This window comes from Pelodiscus sinensis, chromosome 3 (genome assembly GCF_052426305.1).
Source record: "Pelodiscus sinensis isolate ZL-2025 chromosome 3, ASM5242630v1, whole genome shotgun sequence".
NCBI lineage: Eukaryota > Metazoa > Chordata > Testudines > Trionychidae > Pelodiscus > Pelodiscus sinensis.
In genome coordinates, this window is record NC_143054.1 from 170893610 (window position 1) to 170915059 (window position 21450).

General features: G+C 40.9%; 1 long non-coding RNA gene across 2 annotated transcripts in view; it reads right to left on the reverse strand.

Annotated features, from left to right (window-relative positions):
- Positions 1-21450, reverse strand: part of LOC142828050 (uncharacterized) — a 284155-nt gene that overhangs the window by 238049 nt on the left and 24656 nt on the right. The gene's annotated exons all lie outside the window — the stretch shown is intronic.

Genomic DNA, 21450 nt, shown 5'->3' on the forward strand with positions numbered 1-21450 from the left:
TTTCCAGATCACCTGGAACTCTTCTGGTTTTGTCCTGTAATACAGTTAACAGAGGAATCTGCTGCATGTAAGATACACATTTTTTTTAAAATAGAGGCTTTGCACAACCAAAGGCAAACAGCTCATTTGTAAAAGACATTGAAGCTACATGTATGATAAAGAATCACACCTAACAAATAGAATTCTAAGCTAGTAATTGAAGATTACATGCTATGGTATATCTATAACATTTATAATGCTTGTCTGAATAGTCATTGCTAAATGTGTGTCACATTACAAGTCTGATTTCCCTGGTGCCAGTGTGCATCATTGCTCAGCAGACCATAAGTATGCGGTTGGCCAAGAAATTCCTCACATTATTTTAAATTGCTGTAGTTTCATTTGAGACTCATTAGCAGATTTTATGTTGTAGTCCCATACACTGTATGTGTCTCTAAAGGCATTAATTTAATTCACATTTCCATCTCTTTTCATACTGAGAGACTGAAATGCACACTTACAATAAAAACCCAAGAAATATTGCATAAGAATTTGAAAGGCCTGGATAAAACTATAACTGTAACAAGATGCTAACCTTAATATTGAAAGATAGGAGACAGTTCTAGTGTTCTAGGCAAGCAAAAATACAAGTGGCCTAAAATTATGTGAAAGCCAAGAGCTAGATCGCTTCCCAAGTGAAAACCATTCTGCAAAGATATTAATTCCTAAGAGCGTTCTAAAAACAAGCAAGCAATCATTTGGGGTGCAATGGGGGTTGGTCCCTCCCCAGTTATCAAAGTCCCTTTCCAGCTGGCATGGCAGAGGGGCATCCGGGCCAAGCTTGAGTGGTGTTGCAACCTAGCACATGAGGCAAAAATGCCACTCAAATTAGGCATGGCCGCTCCTCCATCATGCCAGCAATAAAGGGCTTCCACCCTTATGCCACCTGGTTCCAATTACTGCTTCTCTATTGGCATAGATGTGACCTACCCCACCTACCGAGAGGGAGGCAGAAGAGAACATGGACAGAACCTGATAGCTCCCAACAAATGGGATTCTGGACATTCCCCAAGCAGTGGTTGGGATGGGACACTCCTCTGCCAGTAGGGAGGCAGTCATTGGAGCTGGGTGGCATAAGGGTAAAGCTTTTTTCCCTGCTGGCCTGATGGAACGATGATGTGACCAGATCTGAGCATCATTTGCACCCCAAGTGTCTCACCACCACTCAGACTTGAGGCAGCCAAGCCAGTAATTTGGGCCAATCCCTAAACAAAAGAGTTATGCTTGCAAAGACATCTGTAATGATATCATTCCATGGAGCACAGCAGAGTGAACTTGGAATGAAAATATTTGTGAATAATTTCTTGTATTATTCAACCAACTAAGACAAAATAGACACGCATGAAGAGAAGAGGATACTTCAGGTCAAAAGGAGCTAAGAAGTCTTTTGCTTTGTTGTGGTGTTCCCTGCTTCATCGTACAGTTTCCCCTCACTGTTACAGGCAGTCCCCGGGTTACGTACAAGATAGGGACTGTAGGTTTGTTCTTAAGTTGAATCTGTATGTAAGTCGGAACTGGCGTCCAGATTCAACCGCTGCTGAAACTGACCGCCAGTTCTGACTTACATACAGATTCAACTTAAGAACCCCAAGTCAGCTGCTGCTGAAACTGATCAGCAGCCGATTCCAGGAAGCCCGGAGCAGAGCAACTGTGCCTCGGGTTTCCTGTAGTCAGCGCTGGTCAGTTTCAGCAACGGCTGACTTGGGGACATCTGGGGCAGAGCAGCTGGGGTGCTACCGGGTTGGTCCAGTAGTGCACAGAGCAGCGCTGCGGCACCAACCGGCAGCGCACCAGCTGCTCTGCCCCAGGGTCCACAACAAAAGTCTGGTCTGCTGGGGGGCACACTAGCTGCGCCTCCCCCCCAGCAGACCAGGGACACAGGGAGCAAAGCGGCAGCGGGGGTGCCTCGCCTCTGAGGCTTTGCTCTGGCGCAGGACCGCTTTGCTCCCGGTGCCCCTGGTTTGCTGGAGACCGTCTCCAGCAGACCAGGGGCACCGCGAGCAAACCCGCCGGGGCTGCGGCTTTGCTCCCGATGCCCCTGGTCTGCTAGAGATGGTCCCCAGCAGACCAGGTGCACCGGGAGCAGCTTTTCTCGCCCTGGAGGTCGAGGTGGCTGACCGCTGCCTGTGAGCTCCGGGGCGAGAAAGCCCCGTTCGTAAGTGCGGATCCAACGTAAGTCGGATCCGCGTAAGTCGGGGACTGCCTGTACTCTATGACTATTTGTATCTGTTCAGTCCTCTCAATACAATATTTACCAGTAGGATTTTTTTTTAATGGTAAATAAGATGAGATACACAGAAGTCAGACTGAAAAGGCTATTTCTAGAACACCTGAAGAATGACCATGAAAAAAGTATTGATAACCATGAAGACTATGTCTCCATTGCACCACTGAAATAACTAAAATCAGTTTTAATATTTCTGCTGACAAGACCTACATTTCAGTTTAGTGGGCTGAAGCAGGCCCTTCCCAGTTCATGGTCCTTGACTCTAGAATTTGCTCCTTCTAGTTGTGCAACTGAGCTCAAATACATTGATCTCCAGGCCCATCTGTTTACCTAGACTTTTGCCTGAAGAGGACTGGTTAGAAAGGAGCCTTTGGTATTGTCTTATGTTTAAGATGTATCTGCTATAACAAAAATGTCTAAGTTGTTGGATCATACCAGTGTTTAGTAACTGAATTGAGGTGATTAGAGTACATTTTAGGCATAAAAGAAAAAAACAGTGCTGCACTCAGAACTCTGCCTCAAAATGTGGCACTAGCAAGGCCTAATATTGACAGGAGTTCTCACAATAGTTGGTGCCTTGGTTTAAAAAAAAGCCGTAGTCCCTGGAGTCATATTGACATTTGAGAAGCTCAGCTTTTATTCTTAAAAAAAAAAAAAAAAAAAAAAAAACCACTCCCCTTGTCCATATGGTAGGGGGGAAAAGTTTGAAAGTATGAAATGCGCAGACTCTTGAAGGCAAATCAAAATAAGCCAGCATTTCATTATTTTTTGTAAATCTTATGATTCTTTTAAGTTAACCTAATTCAGATATTTCAAACTAGAGTTTCCAACTACAGAAATTGGTTTCAAACTAGAGAATTGTCTGAGTTTACTACTTATTTTTCCTTTCATCCTGTAAATCCATTAAAAACAAATACTGAGGCCATGTCTACACTACAGCCACTGTCAGTCTTCTGGGGTTCAAATTAGTGGGTCTAGTGAAGACGCATTAATTCACAGTAAGAGGGTGCTCCCATCGATGCCAGTAGTCCTGCTTCTATGAGGAGTAGGGGAAGTTAAAGAGAGTGTGCTCCCTTTGACTTCTGCAGTGTGTATAGTGCCAACATTCAAATTAAGATACATTGACTTAAGCTACACAATTGCTGTAGTTGAAGTTGTGATTCTTAATTCGAACTTATCCCCTAGTGAAGTACAGACCTGAATATTCTCCATTGTATACATCAGCACTTACAGTGTTCCAAAGTTGCAATACACAATCCTGTCACATGCTTTAACCATGAATCGTCATCTAGTCCTACATATATACTCCTCAGTTCTAAAATATCCCTGGACGTTGCCCCTACCTCTTGGCAAGATGTGCCAACTAAATATTATATTAGCAACCTGATTATAAACAGCATGTAATGCACGTGACAGCATTTCCAATGAAAGGAACTTAAAAACAGCTTCAACTCAGCTTATGTGGATACACTAAATTATGTTTTGGTGGTGGTAAGTTTAGTGGGCTCTGAAACAATGGATCCAACACAAAAGAGCAAGTCACACAGATACATTAAATAAAGGTATGAATATTCCAACATTAAATAAAGGTATGAATATTCCAAACAATCAGAGATATGTTAGATTTTATTTTCTGGCATCTGTAACCTGCATGAGAAATATTTTACATAGTAGTTAATCTTTATAAGGACTTAACATTCCACTACTACAGAATTAATGAATTAACCAGGAAAAAAATCCAATATAGTAGGTAAATTCAGTTTCAGGGTATGTCTACACAGCAGGGCTAAAGCTGAATTAAGCTATGCAACTTCAGCTATGTCAATTGTGTAGCATAAGGTGAAATAGCTTAATTCACCTTTTGTGCGGTCTACACAGCAGGAAGTCAAAGGAAGAACACACTTCCCTTACTCCTTGTGAAATAAGGGTTGCCACGTGTCAGAGTAAGACGTCCTCTAGCTCAACATTATTTTGAAATAAAGACTTGTAGCGTAGATGTGCATTATGTTATTTTGGAATAATAGTTATTAGTCATGCAAGTTACATGATATTGGTTCTACTTTCTGACTAGATGGGGAAAAAATTGTAACAGGCAAATGGATTTTTAAAAACAGAACAGTATCCATAAATCAGGAATGTATGCATCCACTTCAGGATTCAGGTAGGATTATTTTATGCGCAAAATTATGACTATTTATTTCCATCCACAATTTGCACCAGGAAAAATATTGTCCTAAACATTGATTTTTTTAAAAAGTTAGGCCTATAAAATCCCATCCAGATGTCAATTTGTAGCCACAAACTCCGGCTGCTTCTTTGGTACAGTTACTGCGTGCACCTAAATTACATTACATGCAGTCATATTAAAAATGAAAAAGCAAAGCATTTTTAAGCATGCTTTTCATTATTCATAACAAGTCACAAATTTTGATAGTATAGTATTTAAGAGCCTCTTTCCCATAATTACATATAAAATACTGGTTCACTTTCCTGCTCTCTCTCTCTCTCTGACCACTTAACCCTTGCTTGGCTATGGAATTAGAAGGGTTCCTTTGGTATATTTTGAAGAGTGAATTTAATATTACAGAAAAATAAGATATAGGATTTAAACATACATTCATGCCATGTATTTTTAAGAAATTGAATAGATTTTTTTTACCTTTTTGTGGTTACTTATCTACACTATTTCTTTCCTCCCTCATATGTTCCATTCTCCTCCTGCTCAGCATGGTAAACTCTGCCAAAATACATGTCTCTGTGTGTGTATGTAGAGCAGTGGTCCCCAACACGGTGCCCACGGGTGCCATGGCGCCCTCCGGGGCATTCATGGGTGCCCACCGACAACCTGGGCCGGCCCCGCCCCGGTACACGGGAGGCACCGGCCCCAGGCACGCGACACGCTCGGGCGGCCTCAGCCCCGGGGCACATGCGGGCACTTGGGCGCGTGGTGCTCGAGCGGCGCCGGTGCCGGCCCCAGGTGCGTGGCTCGGGCGGCAGCGCTGGCCCCAGGCCTACGGCACAAGGCGCTCGGGCGGCCCCAGCCCTGGCCCTAGGGCACACGCCGGCGCCAGGTGCAAGGGCATCCCAGTCACCTGGCGTGCCCCCGGACACACGGCCCCGCCCCCGGGCGCCCAGCACGTGAGTGGCCCCCACCTCCCGGGTACCCGGCATGTGAGTGGCCCCACCTCCCGGGCGCCCGGGAGCCTCTAAAGGTTGGGGACCACTGATATAAGAGTGTCTGTCTGTTCGGGAGTCCATTTGTTGAAGAACTCCTCCTAAAAGCTAAGCGTTAGGGCCACCAAATTTGGTATGCAGCTTTCTCTAACTTAAAGTAAAGTGTGGGTTTGGTTGTACCAGGAGAACCAGAAGCCTCATGAAAAAGACTGTTTTCCACAATATGCAATGGAAGGGCTGCTGTTCGGAGGCACACAATACGAGAGAGTGGTCACTGGGGAGAGCTACCCTGCAGTGTCCACTGGGGGCAGCTGCACCACCAAGAGAATGGTCAGCAGGGATGGGGTTCTGTCATTTTACCTGCCAGCAGAAAAAAAAAAAAACAAGTAGAACCCCCCCTGCCTGGGAGAGGGCCACCCCCTCCGATCTGAGCCAAGCTAGGGAGAAGGGAGAGAACTCCCTGCCAGCCCCTGGGGACAAGATGATGGGTGGCGTGTGAAGTCCCTTCTGCACTGGGCTGCCTCTAGGAAAAGCCAGTGGCTACCTCCTCCCTCTGCCCTGAGCTCCTCCATTCCCATCCCTTGCCCTGTTCTCCTCCTCACCCCCAGTCCTCACACTTACAACCTCTCAGCCCCCTACCCTGAGCTCCCCACAACCTCAAGGCCCTGCCCTGACTCCTGCTCCACACCATCTTCCTCTTACTGTGAAGGACCCAGGCAATGCTGGGTACATTCTAGTGGCATATAATATGTGTTCTGACTTGAATAAGCTACAGTGTTTTTCCTGATGCCATGAGCAGATTCTAACCATGCCTTTAACATTCTCTGCTACCTCCTTTTCCATGGAAATCAGAGGGCCAAATTCTCCTCTGACCCATGTTTTATGCATCACCATTTATTGGGTTGCATGACTATATAAGGTGTGGATCGTTGGGTTGCATGACTATTAGGGGAAGTTTGACCCACAGTTATTTGTGATTTTTTTTAAAAAGTAATAAATACATTGGATGAAATTCTGACTTCAGCTAGACTCCTGCAAAACTGATAATAGAATATCATGGGTTTACCCAAGGACAGAATTTAACCTATTAAAGTTGCAATGCTAAAGCAGAATCAGGATATGGGGCGTTGGAAGGGGACAAATCACAGGCAATGATAACCTAGCGGGCCCCATCAGGGGTGGGGGGTCAGGAGGGCCATTTGGTCCAGGTCTCAGGAGACAAAAGAGCCTCAAATGTTGATATTTTTGACCAAGTCATTTCCATTTATTAAACACCTTGCAGTTATAACAGGGACAACAAAATAAGCTCTTTATACACACCAATGATTGATTTAAATCATTGTGGGACCTCGGACCTTCATCTGCATGACTGGACACTGGAGTAAGTAGCTTCTGTGATTAGTGATTCTATGTTACAAAATGCTGCTTACAGTCTTTTAATAGTTTAGAGATTTCGAAAGTCATAATTAATTCTGTTACTGTGAAGTGATTTTGCTTGGTCTGAGGGTGAGTTTAACCTTTAAATTAGATGTTCATCTCTGCAACTGTACAACTCTTCAGTAGCAGTCCTTGAAAGTGAGAAATACTGAAGTAGCATCTGCCTGTTTCCCTTCATGGCATGTCAACAAAGAGATGGTCAGTATGAATTGATGGCATTAAACCAGTAGCACAGCATTTGGACTCTGTGAGAAAGGCTTTAAGTGAGCTTGAATCTCTTACTCTCACAACACAGGCTTGCACTGAAGTTAAGACAATTCAGAAGTATATATCTAAATTTGAATGCATTTTAATGTCATCCATGTGAATGAAGCTGCTAAAAATGATTCACAAAACTAATCTTTTAATTGAAGCATGCATAAGATGTTGAGACGGATAACATTGAGAGGTATAACACGGATTGACTTCTTAAAGATAGTCAAAAGATTCATTATCAATGGGACGCAATCCTTTCTGAGTTCAAATTAGTAGCACAGGTTATTGACATTTCATTTGAGTTTTCCACCAATTGCAGCCTAACATCTCAATCTGATGCAGACAGGCATTATCAAGTCAATGTGTTTTTTGTTATTGACTTCATCAAATTGACATGTAAGACCAGATTTGATGAAGATCTATATTCAGCAGCTGAACAGTTTCAACTAAGGTACAACAATGAAATTTCAAGAGATTTGTGATGAGATCATCTTCCTGAAACATATACATTCCACCAACTTTCAGTTGGACTGTAAGCCAAAAAGAATTGCTTCAAGAAATATTTGATCTTGGCGTATCAACTATATTTCCTAATATCACAGTTGCATTACATATTTTTGTTAGTCTCCCTGAATCAGTGGCTTCAGGTGAATGCATATGGAGGCTATGTCTAGACTGCCTCCTCTTGCACAAAAAATATGTAAATGAGGCAAAGCATGGTATATCACTGCACCTCATTGCATAATTAATGAGGTGCCATTTTTGCACAAGAGGCATTCCTGGAAAAAGAGGAAGAATGGCTCTTGCACAAGACGGAGTTTTTTTGCAATAAGGAGCGATGTAGACAGCTCCTTTTTGCGCAAAAGCCTCTTGCACAAATATGGCGCCTCATTAATTATGCAAATGAGGCAGTATAGACATAGCCCAAATATGTTAAAACAAGTAAAGAACTATCATCATTCTACAATGGGACAAGAGCATTTGAGTAGGCTCACAATCCTTAACATTACCAGGGATGTTGCATGTAAATTAGAATAGTGATAGAAACGTAGCCGTGTTAGTCTGGTGTAGCTGAAACAAAAAACAGGACTATGTAGCACATTAAAGACTAACAAGATGGTTTATTAGGTGATGAGCTTTCGTGGGCCAGACCCACTTCCTCAGATCAAATAGTGGAAGAAAATTGTCACAACCATATATACCAAAGGATACAATTAAAAAAATGTAAATTAGATTTTTCTTCAATTATAAACGAGTTTGCACACAAAACCAGAAAAGCGTTCCTGAACTGAAGAGTTTTGCTTGCAGTAGAAACTCATAATTAAAGTTACATTTTTAATATACATGCTATTGGTATAATGACTTAATTGTTAATAAATAAGTGTCTGAAGTATTCATTTTCATATACTCTTTTGGTTTTAGTATGACCCTGCGGATAAGAAGTTAGATACATCAGGAGCTGGGGCTGGGCTGCGGCCTCTAAACTCAAAGCATCTCAGGCCTTTGTCATTTTCTGAGGGGGCCTGAACACGAGTGAAAAATCATTAAACAGCAGCAAGGCACAAGTGTCACACACACACCTACTGTATGTGCCAGTATATTTCATAGAAAATGTTCTCTGTTCAACTTTATCCCAGAGTTAAAGTCTGTCTTTCAGCTTCTCATATATTAAAGCAAGACTATCAGCAGCACAATGGTTAAGGCTATGCCTGTGTTTCCATTAAAAGCTCCGTTTTAACTTGGCTATAAACCTTTGCTTCAGGCTGGAAGTTGGCATTCAAGGTCTGAGCACAGAAGTATATTTCTGTGCTATGAATTTTGAAATAAAGCTGTTTCACCAACTTTATGGAAGAGGGAAGCAATAAATAAGTGAATAAATAGCACTAAATGCTACAGATTCTGTTCCACATTCCTAAAGAGAAGTTGGCAAGAAATCAACCTTTAATGTGAACTGAACATTTAATATTTATTTTAAAAAACAAAATTAAAAAAAAGACCACTACCAACAAAAACCAACCTAAAATTTAGAATGATACTGAGGTGCTTTGGATTGAAAACACACATGTGCAACCACCTTTTCTAATGAGGTCTCCTAATACTCATACCCCCATTAATCTTCTAGAATGTGTTGAATGGTGCATTGTAAGGGCCGGTAGAAGGTATTCTGCCAATTTTTTTTTTTTACTTTTAATAGCTCCAGACTACACTCACATGATTCCTGGAGATCCCTTGAATGGCATCTCTATACAAAAAGTATTGGGCAATATACTGCAATGAATATTGGGAAATTTTAAAGGTGTGCTATTATCCAGAGGGAGGTGGTCTGGAATTCAATAGTGACACCGAATCTCATTCTAATCTCACTGAAAATCGTTATCTGTTTCAGTAAAAACTGATGTAGACAGAAAGTCTGTAATATTTCTTCTGATCATGGGGCTAAGTTCAGAAGAACAATGCCGTTGGAGTCTATATATTAACAACAGATAACAAGAATGCACCTGGGACCCCAATTATGGACAATGACCCCATTATGCTAGAAAGCAAACAAAAATACAGTCAGTTCTGCCAAGTAACCAGCACATTTGCAAACTGATGACAACAAGGTGATGTAGATGGGAGGGCAGACTTTGTCTGAAACTATTTTTAAGTAATGTATTGATTATCTACATTTACTAAGGGAATAGCCATACATTCATATTTTATATTATAGAACCTAAGAGACTATCAAATAACACTCCAGCTGTTTTATTTGCAGCAATGTCCAGACCTCAGATTTCTAAGTAACCTAAATTTGGTCTTAACTACAATACATTTTCATCACCATGTGCAAGTCACTTTTGTCCAACACTGATGAGAAATAAGTATGAAAAAAAAACTGCCGGAGTCAAAAGAATAAAAGGAAATAGCAGTAGGGAGTCTAAGATCAATTGGTAGATGCAGAGTACTCTGTGTGTGTGTTTGTTTTAAAAAGATCATATGAAGTGCTAAGTGCCTGAGGCTGAAATTCATTTGCCTTTGAATTCAATATTATTGTGGTACAGATTTAAGATACAGAATGCAATTGGTGTTTGGCATTTTTTCCATAGCCTCAAAAGTCCTCCCCTTTTTGTAGCTTTGTTGACTGGGATAAAGGGCTTGGTCCTCAAAATCTTTTCCCATTTAAGTAGTCCTTACTCATGCAAAAATCAGGGTTTGCAGGACCTTACAAATAAAGCAATACAAATCCTCTATCTGCAAATCTGGGTTGTCTGGCAAAAACTATGAATTAAAGTGAATGTTTTGAAATGTAAATCACATGATTAACATTTAGTAAAAAGAATAGATGGTTTTTATTAAATTTATAGCTTAAAAATTCTGATGTTAGCAAATTATCTTAAATGAAGGTAGTAAAACAACAGAGTCCTAACATTAGATGGAAGAGAGCTGGGATCTAAAGAGAATTATTCTACCTAATGAGGAACATCTGAGAAGTACATAATGTAACCAGGATGTTGTATATTCTCCATAGTTCTCATAACAATGGTTCCTTTTCATGAAAAAAAAAAACCCAGACATTTCCTTGCAAAGGTTAGATCTGTGCATAAAAAAGTGGAACATACTATTTTAGTATAAAGAACACTTTCCTGCTATTCATTACATCTTACTCTCCCTTTGATCATATATTGCAACTCCTGCTATTACACACAGAATGTCTGCGTAAATTCTAAAGAGCAGCCATCTGAAAAAGGGGGTGTCATGTTCACAGCAATCTTCCCACGGCAGGTATAGAATGTGTTATTTTTTAAAGTGTTAGAACAAAACAAATTCAATGCAAGACTTCAGTGACAAGATCAATAAGGAGACTATAAACTAATTGGAAACATGATTGCTGTATTCATCCACAGTAGAGGATTGCATAAGCAAGCAGCCATATATTCTGAAAAATTATGATACAAAATACAATTTTAATACTTTTCCTTTCACATAGATTACTCTCACTTACATCAAGGGGCATTAAATATTTGAATTTGGCAACAAATTCAAATCATATCTAGAATATCCATGTGTGTTAAATTCTTCCCTAGTGTAGCTTCATTAATACAATTAAAATAGCTTTATTGTAATAAATGGAGAATGAATTTGACCCAACAGCTTGATTGTTTAAATTCTATTTTCCCTGATGTCTCCCAGCCTTGAACATTGAGAGCAACACAACTCAATATTAACACTTTCTCACTTAGTCACCCAGTTAAACACCCAGCCAACCTGTCTGCACTTAAAGTTGCTGGACACATTTTTTCATGTTCAGGTTTCAGTGTCCCCCAGTGGCCAACCAATACAACTGCATCTCTGTGTGTATCTCACATGCACACACTTTTTTTTTTTAAACTTTCTTTGTGCAATGAAGTCTCTGTTTTAAAACTGTTATCAATTTCTTCATACTGCAGTTAAGATCTGGAATTTGAATTCAGTCCTCTCTGCTTTGCACATCCTGTTTCAGAGCTGAACTGCTGGGAATGAATACAGACAGGAGAGTCAGAGGTCGCAGATAACATGTTGGTTATAGTGGGGGTGTTTGGAGCCATTGAACCAAACTGCAAGCCTTGTATATAATAGAAAACTCCGAGTTCCAGCACCCCTTCTTGTTGTGATGTGTTTGATAGGAAACACCTGGGCTGCGTCTAGACTGGCAAGTTTTTCCGCTTTTGCGGAAAAACTTGCCAGCTGTCTATACTGGCCACTTTGAATTTGCGCAAGAACACTGACAATCTAATGTAAGATTGTCAGTGTTCTTCCACAAATACAATGACTCTCCCATTCGGGAAAAAGCCCTCTTGCAGAAATGCTTTTGCACAAGAGGGCCAGTGTAGAAAACTGAGAACCATTTTGCGCAAAAAAGCCCTGATGGTGAAAATGGTGATCGGAGCTTTCTTGCGCAAAACCGCGTCTAGATTGGCATGTATGCTTTTCCGCAAAAAGTGCTTTTGTGCAAAAGCATCTGTGCCAAGCTAGATGCTCTTTTCCACAAATGCTTTTAACGGAAAAACTTTTCAGTTAAAAGCATTTGCGGAAAATCATGCCAGTCTAGATGTAGCCCTTATATTTTGACAGTGGTGTTTGTCCATTTTACATTTTAATCGTTGCAAAACTATGTTTATATATACCACCTCTCTGATTTCTCACACAGGTGCCAGTTTTGAGAAGTACCTAAGTAAATACGTCACTGCTGTCCTACAGACATAGGATTTCCTGACTTCTGGGCTTTTTCAGGCCCTGTATTGCAGAAGTAGAGTTCACTTTTTTGTCTTTACTAATCTTGGGTTGAAAATATAATCTCCACTGTCAATCTAAGGCCCAGTGAAAGCAACAGGAAGAGTCCCACTTACTTCAGTGACTTTGGATCAGGCTCTAAATTCCATAGGGTTGGAAAAAATATTATCCTAAGGACTATCTCAACCTCAATTCTAGTCATTTCCTTCTACCTGTTTGCACATTCACTTATACTCACATTATTCAGATGTTTGGTTACTTAAGTGATTTATAGGGCTTTCATTAATTCTTATGGACATTTTGCCTCCTTATCTGAAGGATGTGGCAGCTGGTTTTATGGTATAATCACTTTGTTAGAGGTTCCCTAAATATGAGTTATTTATGACTCTGCCTGTATGAGTTATTTATGGCTCTATGACTGTATAATTTTCCTGACTGGAGTGAAAAAAAAAAATCAATACTTTAACAGTGGATGACCTAAGATAAGTGGAGGAAATAGCTAGAAAACAAACAAGAATTAAAGCAAAGGAAAGAAGGGAAATCCCTGCTCAATATGCTGATGCTATACCATGCTCCTAGGATTCACTCTTTCCCTCCAACTTATGAAGTCATTACATCTATGCAAAGTGAGAATACCCAGCCATTCTTGCTGGTTAACACTATACATTCCTTTTTCACTGCTGTGAATGACTCCACAAGCGTAGCACAACACTGAACAGGTGCCCAAGAATTCAGTATGGTATGGTTTGAACTGTGCCTTGCACACTAATCTCCTAGTGCATGACTGAAGTTCCTAGTCACTACCACAATACAAATAGTTATTAGTTACAGCTTGAACCTCTCTAGACTGGCACTCTCTGGTCCAGCAACATCCATGGTTGGCATGATTTTAGTTAGCTGGATATTCACTTATCATGGGTGTGGCCAAGTTTCTCATGGTCCCGTAAAGTTTGTTTACAGCCACCAGTCCTGGCTCTCAGTGTTGTGTGCTGTTATTTAGCTCTAATTTGCCCCAAACACCTTCTAAGAGCCCAGTAAGCAGTGGAAGTATTGGTAATGCTGCTACATAGTATTGACCTCCTGTGGTTTGGCAAGTTCTCTGGTTCAACACTAGTCAGGTCCCCAGTGTGTTGCACTAGAATGGTTCAATCGGTAGTAGCAGTAGTAGAAAGTGTTCAGTGAATAAGCTCAATTAATAAATACATTGTGGCATAACATAAGAACATAAGAATGGCCGTACTGGGTCAGACCAAAGGTCCATCTAGCCCAATGTCCTGTCTGCCGACAGTGGTCAGCCCCAGAGAGGGTGGACCGAAGACAATGATCAAGCGATTTGTCTCCTGCCATCCCTCTCCAGCCTCTGACAAACAGAGGCCAAGGACACCATTTTATCCCCTGGCTAATAGCCTTTTATGGACCTAACCTCCATGAAATTATCTAGCTTCTCTTTAAACTCTATTATAGTCCTAGCCTTCACAGTCTCCTCTGGCAAGGAGTTCCACAGGTTGACTACACGCTGTGTGAAGAACTTTCTTTTATTAGTTTTAAACCTGCTACCCATTAATTTCATTTGGTGTCCTCTAGTTCTTCTATTTACGGAACTAATAAATAACTTTTGTTTATTGGCCCTCTCCACACCACTCCTGATTTTATATACCTCTATCATATCTCCCCTCAGTCTCCTCTTTTCTAAACTGAAAAGTCCCAGTCGCTTTAACCTCTCCTCATATGGGACCCGTTCCAAACCCCTAATCATTTTAGTTGCCCTTTTCTGAACCCTTTCCAAGGCCAAAATATCTTTTTTGAGGTGAGGAGACCACATCTGTACACAGTATTCAAGTTGTGGGAGTACCATAATTTTATACAGGGTCAGTAAGATATTCTGGGTCTTATTTTCTATCCCTTTCCTAATAATTCCTAGCATCCTATTTGCCTTTTTGACCGCCGCTGCACACTGCGTGGAAGTTCTCAGAGAACTGTCAACGATAACTCCAAGATCTCTTTCCTGATTTGTCGTAGCCAAATTAGCCCCCATCATACTGTACGTATAGTTGGGGTTATTTTTCCCGATGTGCATTACTTTACACTTATCCACATTAAATTTCATTTGCCATTTTGCTGCCCAATCACTGAGTTTGGTGAGATCTTCTTGGAGTCACTCATAGTCTGCTTGTGTCTTGACTATCCTAAACAGTTTTGTATCATCTGCAAACTTTACTACCTCACTGCTTACCCCTTTCTCCAGATCCTTTATGAATAAGTTGAAGAGGATTGGTCCCAGGACTGACCCTTGGGGGACACCACTAGTTACCCCTCTCCAATCTGAAAATGTACCATTTATTCCTACCCTTTGTTTCCTGTCTTTTAACCAGGTCTCAATCCAAGAAAGGACCTTCCCTCTTATCCCATGGCCATGTAATTTACACAAGAGCCTTTGGTGTGGGACCTTGTCAAAGGCTTTCTGAAAATCCAAATATACTATATCTACTGGATCCCCCTTGTCTGCATGTTTGTTAATCCCTTCAAAAAACTCTAATAGATTAGTAAGACAGGATTTCCCTTTACAGAAACCATGTTGACTTTTGTCCAACAAATTATGTTTTTACATGCTTCACAATTTTATTCTTTACTATTGTTTTGACTAATTTGCCCGGTACTGAAGTTAGACTTACATCTTCACTACAAAGTTATTTTGAAATAAGGTAAGCGTCCACAAAGCAAGCCCATTATTTCCAATTTCAAAATAACAGGCTTGCAATAGTGAAAAAATAACTCCTCATTCTATGAGGAATAACATCTATTTTGAAATTGTTATTTAGAGATAGCAGTAGTGAAGTGTCCATACTAAGCCTATTTCAAAATAACTACTCCCCAGTACTTCCTGGGGCTCTAAGTCAAGATAACATGTCCACATTAAGGGAGCCTGCTTCACACTAGCTTTCCTGTAGTGTGGGCACATTATTTTGAAATAGTTATTTCAAGAGCTAGTATTTCAAAATAACCTGTCAGTGTAGGTATAGCCTTGCAGAGAATTCTGAACAGGTTTCAGATAATAGGATACACCTGCAGAAAAGAGCCAAATCCACTGAACACGTGATACACTTAACTCATAACTACTCTGTAGAAGTCCAAGGAGGCAACTGAAATGCTGAAAGCGTTCCTTCCTTAGGTTCATCATTACTCAAGGGAAGTAATTTTCTGTACCGAATCATTTGTTTACCTCACCCACATTGGATGGCCAATTGGCAAAGGAGACAAAGTCAAGGCTTCACCCATTCTCTGCTCATGACACCTCCTTTCCACCTGCATGGGAAGGAGGGGGTGGAGGTAGCATACTTGCACAGGCTTGTATCCCCTCCATGATTCAGGGAGCCCACAGTAAAGCTTAAAGGACTATCATATTTACCCTCAAGAATGAGCCATGACCTTGCCCTTAAGTATTTAACCAGTTCTGCAAACTTAAATTGATATTTATAAACTTTTTCTCTCTTCAATATCTAACACTAAGCATTTTTTAAAAAAATATTTTCCTATCTCAACTTAAATTAAAACTTCATGTGGTAAGTCTAGGATGCCAATGTAGGTAGATGGGCAAAAACATTCTTGTTTCAATGCCCATTCCATCTGGAATAGTGAGTGTCTGTTTAAAGCTTGGCAACATATATTGTTTTTGAGAAAGCTTTGGCATACCATCCAAGAGTTCTTGGGTTAGGCCTACATACTAAAATGTATTTTATGCCCAGTATCAGTATCAAGTGACCTTTTAAAAATAAAATCTGTTCGTGTCATGGGGTTAGAACTCCCAAATTAACATTAATGTATTTTTCTGTGGTGTACCATTAGGAAACGCTGACATCAAAGAATTAATAAATATACGGGAATAAAGCATCTCAAGGATCATGTGCTTTCTATTGGTCAATGAAAGAAAACACCCACTTCAGAAATCAACCCATATTATAAGCATGTGATATAGCCTTATCCTATCCAGGAAGACACAAAAACTTTGCATGCTACATAGTCGCAGTTCCACATTAAAAAGAAAAGTAATTGAAAATTCTTGTTCCAAGAGCATTCTGATTGTATTATTGGTTCCTTAGGCTAGTTATATTTTATCAAGAGCTTCCATCTAATGAATGGTCAATATAGCTTCTCATTTCGAAATATCACTTGAGACCTGGTGTTGTCACTCTCCTCAAATTATTCCTTAGAAATATAGGAGGTTGATAAGGGGCACCTTACCAGGCAGTGTTTAAGTGTTTGTCTCTTCTTGCCACATTCACAGTGTAGACATTCCTAACCTTCTTGGGAAAAATATTGTCCCCCGTATTTAGCACTCTGCTCTCTCTCAAATTAGACAGCAGTGTTTTCATTGCAGACCAGTACCTAGTAGGAGTTGTTCTGAAGGAACCAGGTTCTCAAATATCACCTGCATTTCCTGCAATTTTGGCTCTGAGGCTTTTTACAGCAGTACTTTGGCGTAAGAGATTTTCAGAAGTAAAGCTTTTCCTGGACTTCAGCCACATCAGGGGCGTGATGTATATATGCAGAGGGTATTTGGGATAACATATCTGTCTCTCCTTTTTACTGGAGGTTCCAATAGTGGTGCAGTCTTTGCAAGGCAGTATAGCTACAGTTTCAAAGTCCCTGTGATGATCCTAAAGGACTGATTAGTATCATTTGTGGATGCACATCATGAGCGTGACCATACTGGGGCATAGTAATCCACAGTTTAACACAGGGCAAGATGGATTGCTCAAGATGTTTTAGGATCAACTTCCCCTTTTGTGCTGACCAGTTCCTAAAGTACATGATTCCCAGAGTTCAGTAACCTTTTCAGCTTCTTGATGTGCTCCATGAATGTCAGCTTTTCGTCCATTGGACCCCAAGGAACACCAGATGGTCACAGTGCCCAAGGACCATACCATGTTATGTAGAGTTTTGCTTGGCCTGATGTGGTGTTTCAGGTGAAAGGTACATATATACTTGTGTCTTGCTAGCATTGGCATTCCAGAATCCTATGCAATTCTACTTCTCAAACACACACAGTGGCTGCGTCTATACTACAAGCCTCTTCCGCAAAAGGAAATGCAAATCGAGTGTTCATTTGCATAGGTTGCACTCTCATTTGCATTTCCTCTTTGGATCCCTTTTGCACAAGAGGTTTTTGCACAAAAAAGAGCTGTGTATATGGCTCCTTTGTGCAAAACCCCCCTTGTGTAAATGAGGAAGAACGGCTCTTGTGCCAAAGGGTGCTTTTTGAGCAAAAAGGAGCCATCTACACAGCTCTTTTTTGTGTAAAAAACCTCTTGTGCAAAAGGGATCCGAAGAGGAAATGAAAATGACAGCATGAGCTATGCAAATGAGTACTTCATTCCTATTTCCTCTTGTGGAAGACTCTTGTAGTATAGACACAGACTCAGAGAGCTAGTTAGAATGCACTCTGTCCCCTAGAACCTCTCCAGTGGGCAGTGATAAAGGTTCACCTGAATAAATGAATCTTTGCATGCCGGGGAATTCTAACTAATCATTTGAGTAGACATTAAACAGCAAGGGTGAGAGCATTGGACATTAGAACAATCCATTCTATTGAGCACACGAACAATATTTCAAAACTTTTTTTAAAGTTGATTCTCAAGCAGGGAGGATATGAACTGAACCAGCTGCTATGTCTCAGAATTCTTGGCAATTTCAGTACAAGTGCCCAGTGTCATAAATAGCAACAGAACAAATACAGCCCCTTGTAAGTTTGTAGGTTTTGAAACCATCTTTAATGTACAGAGTTAGGCTTGCTACTTGGCCACAGCATAAATGTCTTGGGCTGCAATTGACTTTATCAGTCAGATACCCTTCAACTAGCCACTATCATGTGCTCATATAGATTATAGATTGAGCAGTATAAGGATACTGTGCAATGACTCATTTCTTGTATGGAGACTATAACTATACGCAGGCTGTAGAAACAGATCAAAGTGACTGCACTATTCAAGCCACATAAAGACCCTAACTCTGCAAAGATTTAAGCAGCAAATTCTTTACTCTTAGTCTGAAGTATAACAATTGTACATTAGCCACACCACTGTATGCAGCTTTCTTCCTAAAAATTCTGTGCTTTCATACCTATTGTCGGTTCCTCAATTATGATCTGTCCATTGTAGACTTTGCTGTTTTGGAGGACAAGTTAAGTTTCCACCTGACTTCTTTCATTCTGTGTTTACCAATTATGATGAGTTGGCATGCAACTTGGTTTGGAAGAGAGTGTAGAAGTGTACTTTGGTTGCCATCCTTAAGGGTTCAGCTTGCAAATGGTGGCCCATGCTTTTTTGCTATTATGAAACAAACCTGTGCCAATCAGCATCCTTCACCAATCACACTGCTCCTTACCCATCTCTGACAAGCCTTTCCCTGAACCAAATCCAAATGGTTTCTTCACCAAGAGAATCCAATCCAAATATTTCTGAATATTTCTTATATTACTGGGTCATCTGTTCAGGAATCTGCATTTGGCCGGTCTGAAGCTGAATCTCAGCAGATACCTTATTACACCAAATGAAATTAATAGGTAGCAGGTTTAAAACAAACAAAAGGAAGTTTTTCTTCACGCAGCCCAGTCAACCTGTAGAACTCCTTGTCAGAGGAAGTTGTGAAGACCAGGACTTTAACAGGTTTCAAAGAAGAACTAGATACATTCATGGAGGTTAGGTCCATCAATGGCTATTAGCCAGGATGAGTAGGAATGGTGTCCCTAACCACTGTCAGAGGCTGGGAATGGGTGATGGGAGAGGGACTGCTTGAAAATTCTCTGTTTGGTTCACTTCCTCTGGGGCACCTGGCATTGGCCACTGTTGGAAGACAGGATACCGGGCTAGATGGACTTTTGGTCTGACCCAGTATAGCTTTTCTTATGGTCCTAAATTGTGCTGTAGCCTGTTGTCCTTGAGATCTTGGCATTAATGCCAAGACTTCCCTTCTGAAGTTGCCTGCATTTTCAGAGGTGACAAAGTCTAGATTGCAATTACGCCTGTTAATGAATGGTGGTGGCCTTCATATGCTACAGTTTTGCATGATAAGGTCCTTTTCATTTCCCCAAATCTAAAATTTATTTCTCAGCTACCAAAATGAATTTACAATTGACTGTCACAGAGGTTTCAAATGATTTTGCTCCATATATGTACACTCTGCCCTTTTACATTTTAAACCTTATTGCTCATCTCTTTTTGAACTAGGATCAACAATTCTACATATGCATGAAATTCAGCTATAGCTTATACAAAGCCTGAGTACCTAGCCCTCATGCAGAGAACTCTACAGGGGCTTAAGAGGATGAAAAGTCACTCTTCTTTCTTCAAACCATGGTATTGCAATCTAGTTCCTTCACTGGCCTTTATGAGTGTAGAGTGGACCTCTAGAGCCAGATAACTGCGGCTCCAGTTGTCTTCTGTGTCCCCCCTTGGGCATACCAGAATTGACTCTCTCACTGTAGCTTACTCAGATCTGCTTGGCTGCTCTTTCTAATCCCCCTGTACTATTAAAGTTATAGTGGAGCCTCCCCTGTTCCATTTCTGTGTTCCCACCTTGCCTTCCCACCATGCAGCACATCTACAGAGATAAGCAGCAAGGATGGTGAACTCACCATAGAGAGAAAGTCACCTTCCTGTGATCTCACTTGCATATTACTATTAGGCTGTGTCTAGACTACATGCCTCTGTCGTCAGAGGCATGTAGATTAGACATATAGGCAAAGCCAAATGAAGTCGCGATTTAAATGATCGTGGCTTCATTTAAATTTACATGGCTGCCGCGCTGAGCCGACAAACAGCTGATCAGCTGTTTGTCAGTTCAGCGCGCTAGTCTGGACGCTCCCCTGCCGACATCAAAACCCTTTGTCGGCAGCCCCATTATTCCTCGTGGGATGAGGTTTACCGGGGCTGCCGACAAAGGGCTTTGATGTCGGCAGGGGAGCATCCAGACTAGCGCGCTGAGCGGACAAACAGCTGATCAGCTCAGCGCGGCAGCCATGTAAATTTAAATGAAGCCGCGATCATTTAAATCATTTGACTTTGCCAAAACAACAAATCTACATGGCTCCGTAGATGTACCCTTAATGCAGCAGTCAAAATTCATTTAGAGATCATCTTCTTGGACTCGGAGTGCTCAGGGTCAGAGTTTTATTTATTTGGGCAGTGCCTAAAAGATTGTGGGCATCATAACTCAGGTGGGTACTTTTGGCCCAATGCTTTTCAAGGTACACTGCAAAACCCATCATGCTGCTTTTTAGGCAGAAATTAGTATGACTGAGTGTGGCAGGGTACCCTTTGGATCTAATTGAATCTCTGGCTTTGGTTATTTTATGGCGTGGGGATGAAGGTAACTTGATTATCTTTTATGTAAGTCACCCCACTCTATGGAGCGCCCCATGTATTACCTTCCATGCCAATTTTCTTCCCTATAGTGAGAAAAAGGAGGGAAGAGAATGTGGCAGAGACTTGTATCTCAGGAATGCCTGGTTGCCAGTGTCCCTTCAGGAATCCTATGTAGTTATTACAAGTAAGAGCAGACTATGGACATGGTTTGGGGTACTTATACCAGTGAACCACCCTTACAAAGCTAGTCCAGGATCAACAGAGCACAACAATAACATGAAAGCAGCTGGGGACTGAAGCTTTAGAGTGCTAAGCTCTATTACTTATCATAAAAATGTGATCTAAAAAAATATAAAGCTTTCTGATATAAAAGGCAGTCTGTCCTGGAGCATAGCGTAAGAGTAGATCAGAGTGGACAGTATTAAGGAAATGAGGGATCTGTGGGGAGAGCAAAAGATGAGCTCATTTTCTTGATTTAAAAACACAAAGCCAGGAGCACACATAATATACCATTATATCTATGGCTTTAAACGTGAACTAAGCATAAATTATTTCAGGAATGTTGTGCATAGTCTCTTTTTATATCTCCAGCACAAGAACTATTTTGATTGCATGGCCCTGAAACAAGCCTGTTATTTTTCAAATTTTATCATTTTTGGAACAGTCTGTTGCAATGCAGCCACCTTATCTTTCAAACCTTTCTTTTCT